A 6,466-nucleotide genomic window follows, 5' to 3' on the forward strand; every position below is an offset into this window, starting at 1 on the left:
TCTCAAGTAAAACCTTCGTGCAACTATTGTATTAGTTCCTTAAAAAAGTAAATTGATTTAGATATTATGAATATGTACCATCTCAGTTAATGTCAATGTTTTTTCCTCTTAAGAATATTTTTTCCTTTTCCTAGAACTTGAGATGAGAGGGAGTTGCTCGGATGGTAAACATCCCTTAGTTTCAACCCGAAGGTTGTAAGTTCGATTCACCAAAGGAGCAAAAATATAGGAGCTCCTAGGGAGGGGAAAAAGTAGTTCTTGAATCACCAAATATAAACAAATTCTTCGTCATCATAAACTTAGGTGTAAGACACAAAATTAATTTTGTTGGCACAAATATCCCTAGTACTCGAGTCTATCACCCAATATCACACATTATTATTTCTCGAATATTCGACTACATTGAGGAAAATATGGCTTAACTATTTTCCGCACAAAAAATTATTAAAAATACAGACATATAGTATTGTCAAGATAAAAATGATGAATTATAATCCAAAGAACATAAATCTGTGGGCGTTAATTTCACTTTTTTATACCCGAGAGGTACTTTTAAACATGGGAACAAGAACATCCAAATGATAAGTTAAGAGCCAAAAAATATTTCTCCATCCCCCCAAGATTCATCAAACTCTTCTAGTATAAACCTAGAAGCATAGAAACTAACATAGATTAAATAGAGAAGGAAATTCAACATAATAAATAGCGAAAGAAGGAATTTGTCTTCATCTTTTTTTACCATCTAAAAGTTAAAAGCCAAAATACACAGGCCACAAAATTGGCCAGAAGGTAACCTCAGGTAGAAAGAGGACATCCCAATTATTAAGGAATATATATTAAAGTTTTAAAGGATATTCGATGTATATGAATTGGTAATCCGAATAAGAATTCAAAGAGTTCTAGTTCAAAACTTGTAAAATTTCAAATCCCATATCCACCTCTCATAACTTGTATTCAATCTATTTGGGACGAAACTCAATTCCTTCAACAATTAGTCCACCTTTGTAAAAATGTTTCTTCTTAATCAATCTTGCTTCAACAGCACCATCAGTGCCTTTATTGCTATTAAAAATATTCCAATTTTACTTCCATCCATCCATCTCCTCTCATTTTTGGGATATCCCCACTTCCAATTTTATGTAGTCTGAGATGATTCAAGAAGCCAACCTCTCCAAGTTCAAGTCTGAAGTATAAAGTTCTCAGGTACAAAATTGTCATGAAGCTCTGTTAGTTGTGCATATCGGTATTCTAAAAAGTCTTCAGCTGTGCGTCTAGTTATTCTCTGTCTTGTGCTAGGGGAGGTGTAATGTATTTCTTCTGCTTGTAGAATATTAGCTTGCCCTTAGTCACATCTGCTATAGATGATTTTCTCTGCCTAGATAGACGAGTAAGCTAGCTTTGTATGCTGTTGTATGTAGTCCCGGAAAATATACAAGCTGTTGTTCCCAGTTATTTTTTCTACATAATGAAAAAAAAGCATATTCAAGCTGTTGTTAAGACCTTTATTGCCTAGCCATTCTCTGGTGCTTTGACTTTTATTAATGAGTTTGTAGATGGAGGCGTGATAATGCATACCAGTGATATTTTTCTTCAATGATGTTAACTGTGAGGTAGATAGCTTCAGTAGGAAAAGCTTTAGTTTGTTGTGAGTTGTGAAAGAATATGAAACTGTTGTTGAAAGCAGCATCCGAGAGATTGATTGGATTTTCCAGATTCATGACAATTAATTATCAAAAAACAGAAAAGAAAACTACCTTGCATCTTCTAGATTCCATGAATGGAATCAATTACTTCATCTAAAAAGAAAAGAAAAGAGACAGAATACGAAATTGAGGTCAGCACATGGTGCAAAAAACGTGGCATAGAGGCGAAGAGGATAAGCTATGTATTTCTATAATTCAATTGTTATCATATGACCAGTGTTATCAAAAGCGAAAAGTGCAAAAAAGCTCTAAGGTCCTTTGGGGTTTTAAACGCAAATAAAGTGTGAACTTTAATGGAAAAAATGCGCAAATGGTGAAAACCCACAAATATGTATGTGTAGTCCAAGATTAATAATCATAAGCATGAGTAATAAATATATGAACAAAGAAATTTTAAAAAATTATGACTAAGTGAAATATCAATTGTTTTAGTGTCACATGTTAAGGGTTGCACTCATTGGCATGGAAAAGTATGTCTTGGAGCCTTGATAACAACACTGAAGTACCCATAAAGTGAGGTGAAGTGCTCAACATGTTTTTTTGCCTCGCTTCAGGGCTTTAGCATGCCTTTGACAACACTGCATATGACAAGTATAGTGCTTAATTCTCCTACCTCCCACATCAGGATGTAAGGGGAGATTCTATGTTATGGTATTGAGTTTGATCTGCCTTGGGTTCTAAAGTAAATTCACCTAATTGGTTTTACTCTAGTCCTGTATATCTCTTCCTTGCTTCTTTGTGGGTTTTCTTTCCTTTGGGGGGTTGGGTGGGTGGGGGAGGTTCGATGGTTGGTTTGACAGACAGACCAATCTCAATTGCTGTACCTTTGATTTATGGATTAAGTATTACTAGTATAGTTGCGGCTTGGCTGGATTATGGTTCTCTTATCATTTCTTGCAGAAATTATGGTTCATGATGATTTTTGACTTTCATTTGCCCACCTAAATAAGGCAGCTCATTGACCCAATGATCCAAATAACAAGAACATTTTCCGTTAACTCACATTCTGACCTGTGCATTTCTTGGTCTCCGTTATTTGGCCATAATAATTCAAATCAGCTGATGCTGAAATTGTTAAAGCTTGGTGAAATAGTACAATTACTTGCTTGAATATTTTCAAATGCCCTTCTGGTTAGAGTGAATGAGGGTTTCTTCCTAATTTTACATATATATGCTGAAATATTACAATTTCAAAAGGCAATTGAATTGAGCCATCATCACCTTGTGTTGGATAACAATTATTCATTACAGTATGCACCAAATTCTTGTCAGGAATAAGGTTATGCTAGCAGTTGATTGAAAACGGACACATTTCTCATTTTCACAAGCAAGGCGTGGATCATACAAACGTTTGTGTCTTTTCATTAGTAAACTCCCATAAGGAGTAAGAGACTGTAATTAAATATAGATTCTTTCAAGTCTGTGTTTTGATGATTTACGGAAGAAGATTTAGCGTGTAACACTCCATAACATTCTACAATTTTGCCACTGTTTACTTAAAAAGAACATAAACTCTATCATCAGAGATCATTCCTTCATTCAATGGAGGAGGTTATTCTTGTTCATTCAAGATACAATGATGGATGCTTGGAAATGGAGAACCAAATCAGTGATACCATATTGCAGATGAAGAGCCTTTTATTTGGCTATACTGCCGTTTAAGTAGAACTGTAATACAGACTCATTTCTCTCAACATACAATGGTGGATGGGTCCAGTAACATGGATGTGGAGAAGCTGATCTCCTTCAGTAACGATATTGTTCAGTTCTTGGAAGATGATAAAGATGTCAGCTTCTTGAAACTGTGTATATAGAGCAATCTAATTCAATCACAGTGCCACTCTGAGTACCGCGCCCTTCAGAGTTATAGCAGAGAACAACAGAAGCACAACCTGAAGCTGCTGAAAAGATAAGTTGCAGAAAGAGTTCGATCAGGAGATCTAGAGAGAAGAACTTAATGTTATAACTGTTGAGATCAAATTTACATCGTCAAAGAGCCTCTATTGAGGAGCAAAGGCAATTGCTCAAGAAATTTGAGCAAGATCGGCTTCGAGCAGAGATGAAGCTATCATTGTATGCCCCTGTTACAAGTATCATCCTGGACTAGGATGATCAATCAAAAATATTAGGCCATAGTGTGGAGAGAGATGAGAAGGTAGTTGAAAATTTTGAGTTTCATTCATCAAAGCTGACTGCCTTTGACACTTGTAACAGCATCTGGAAGATGATTAATTTGTAAGAAGTACCATTGCTCAGGGAGGAGGCTTAGTTATCACTTGGATTTTGGAGTACCTCATTACCTTGGCTGATCAGATTTAATCTAATCATATCTCTCATATGTTCAACAAAAAAAAAGATGACCTGTAATACAGATCAACAATGGTTATTCTTTACTTTAAGACATGATATGATCCTGACCTGGTCGTATAAAGAAGCAATGACTAAAAAAATAGATGAAGTAAAATTGTCGAATCAAATGAACAAGTTAGGTCAGCTGGATCTTTCTAGTAATTAGTACTATATCAACCGTACCCAAGGGTGTGGCCTAGTGGTCAATGAAGTGGTTGAGAGCCATGAGGTCTCAGGGTCAAATCCCAGCGGAGAAAAAAACACTAGGTGATTCTTCTCATCTGTCGTAGCCTTGGTGGACAGTTACCTGGTACCTTTTGCTGGTGGGAGTGACAAGTATTCCGAGGAATTAGTCGAGGTGTGCGAAAGCTAAGCCTGGACACCACGGTCATAATTTTTTTTACTATATCAACCAAGTATGTGTGGGGTTCCAAGCCCCATTTTGGTTAAAGTCTTAAGTTGGTACAACTTCATACCAACTAAATCTTACCAAGATAATTACATAGTTGCAAAGTTTGAAACTTTGGTATTTTTTATATGTCATTGGTGACATCATTAGGAGTAGATTTCTCCTATAAATAGAGAGCCATTTTGCTCACTTCAAAACACACCAAATTAGAGAGAAAACACCATTTTGAGAGCAAAGTAAGGTATTCCATAGACTATACAAGAAAAGTAGTCTGTGAAGAAAAATAGAGTGTGAGCAATATTTTAGTAAGGTGGAAATCAAAAGAGTGTTATTCCTTTTGAGTGTGTAGTAGTCACTTTGAGTATTGTATTCGTGACTATATAGTGTAAAATTCCTTACTATAGTGATATCAGTTGCTCCTCTTGGCCCGTGGTTTTCCCCTTATTTAGAAGGGTTTCCACGTAAAATTCTTGGTGTCATTATTTTCCCATTTTATTTCCATTACTTTTACCATATATATTTTTGTGCTTGTCCGCTTTTTCCCAACAGTATGAAAATTAAAACTAGTTGGTTGTGAAGGGAGCTTTGGCTCAGCCTCTGATAGCTGCAAATACTTTAGGAAGGAGTTGCAGCCTCAATGTTTTGAGGGATCAAAAGGGTTATAGCCTAAAAGGCTAGTTGGCCACCCCGGGAAAGGATGACATAAGTATTTAGAATTTTGATTTGTGGTCATTGAGTCAAATTGATTGCCTGATTTGAGACAACTTTTTCAAAGATANAAAATTAAAACTAGTTGGTTGTGAAGGGAGCTTTGGCTCAGCCTCTGATAGCTGCAAATACTTTAGGAAGGAGTTGCAGCCTCAATGTTTTGAGGGATCAAAAGGGTTACAGCCTAAAAGGCTAGTTGGCCACCCCGGGAAAGGATGACATAAGTATTTAGAATTTTGATTTGTGGTCATTGAGTCAAATTGATTGCCTGATTTGAGACAACTTTTTCAAAGATATCACAGCAGTTTTTTTTGTTTCGCTTACCGGGAAGCATCTTTTAGGAGCAACCAGCTTATTTATTTTGACTAATCCAGGATGTTGGAAATCATCAACACAAGACTAATTTTCCTTCTGATAGACAATGTGAGACGAGTGTTACTGATGGCATATATGGCTATGATGGCTTTGGAGAAATTTCAACCTTGCCTGTATAACAATATTGTGTTCAACACAGTGTGAGACAGATAGGAGAACACATGTCAATTTGAATTTGTTCTTGCATGGATCTAACCGTTCCCAAAATTCTCTTAACATTGGGTGATCAAGGAGGAAAATTTACTTCAAACTCAGTGTTGGACCGATGATTATTGCATCATGGTTGTGCTAATAATATATATGTTCATGATATATGTTTTTGTTCTACCCCCGAATGAGCATTGGTTTGAGTTTGACGTATGGAATTGTAATGACCCTCCAGGTCATTTCTGTGTCTTGCCTTCTTTTTGTCGTTTAGAGCGTTCCTGTAGCGACCCCAAGTCATTTATGACTTGCTGGGACTGACAGTTCGGTCACCTGGTCGTTCGTTTGGTCTTGGTGCGAGTTTGTGTTTTGGAGCTTATGAACCTTGAACGATCATTTTCGATAAAAAATTCAAGAAGATGACATCGGAATCCAATTCTGACGATTCCATCAGCTCTGGAAGGGTCATTTTAGGCTAGTAGCATGGTCGACATGACTCCCGAGGTTTTCAGTGTGAGTCGGTGTGATTAGGCGTTTTAACTTTAAGTTTAAGCCTAAGTTTGACTTTGGTCAACATTCTGAGTAAACGCGCTCGGATGAGAATTCCGTCAGCGTGGTTAGCTCCGGAATGTCGAGTTTGGTCTAGATTGACCCTTCTTTTGTGTCTGGAGGTTTTCGATATCTTTCCGAGCCCTTTTGTGGGTTTTGACTTAAAATGGCTATTGGAAGTGGGACCCACTTTCTATCGAAATGACCTCTGATGGAAATTTTGACTGCG

The 6,466-nt window shown here is 36.8% G+C and overlaps 1 protein-coding gene and 1 pseudogene across 1 annotated transcript in view; one reads left to right on the forward strand and one right to left on the reverse strand.

Annotated features, from left to right (window-relative positions):
- The window catches only part of LOC125864492 (probable LRR receptor-like serine/threonine-protein kinase At1g06840), a 96,775-nt gene that overhangs the window by 56,033 nt on the left and 34,276 nt on the right, over window positions 1-6,466 (reverse strand). The gene's annotated exons all lie outside the window — the stretch shown is intronic.
- On the forward strand, window positions 3,311-4,320 carry LOC125864512 (kinetochore protein SPC24 homolog; annotated as a pseudogene).

This window comes from Solanum stenotomum, chromosome 5 (assembly GCF_019186545.1).
Source record: "Solanum stenotomum isolate F172 chromosome 5, ASM1918654v1, whole genome shotgun sequence".
Classification (NCBI taxonomy): domain Eukaryota; kingdom Viridiplantae; phylum Streptophyta; class Magnoliopsida; order Solanales; family Solanaceae; genus Solanum; species Solanum stenotomum.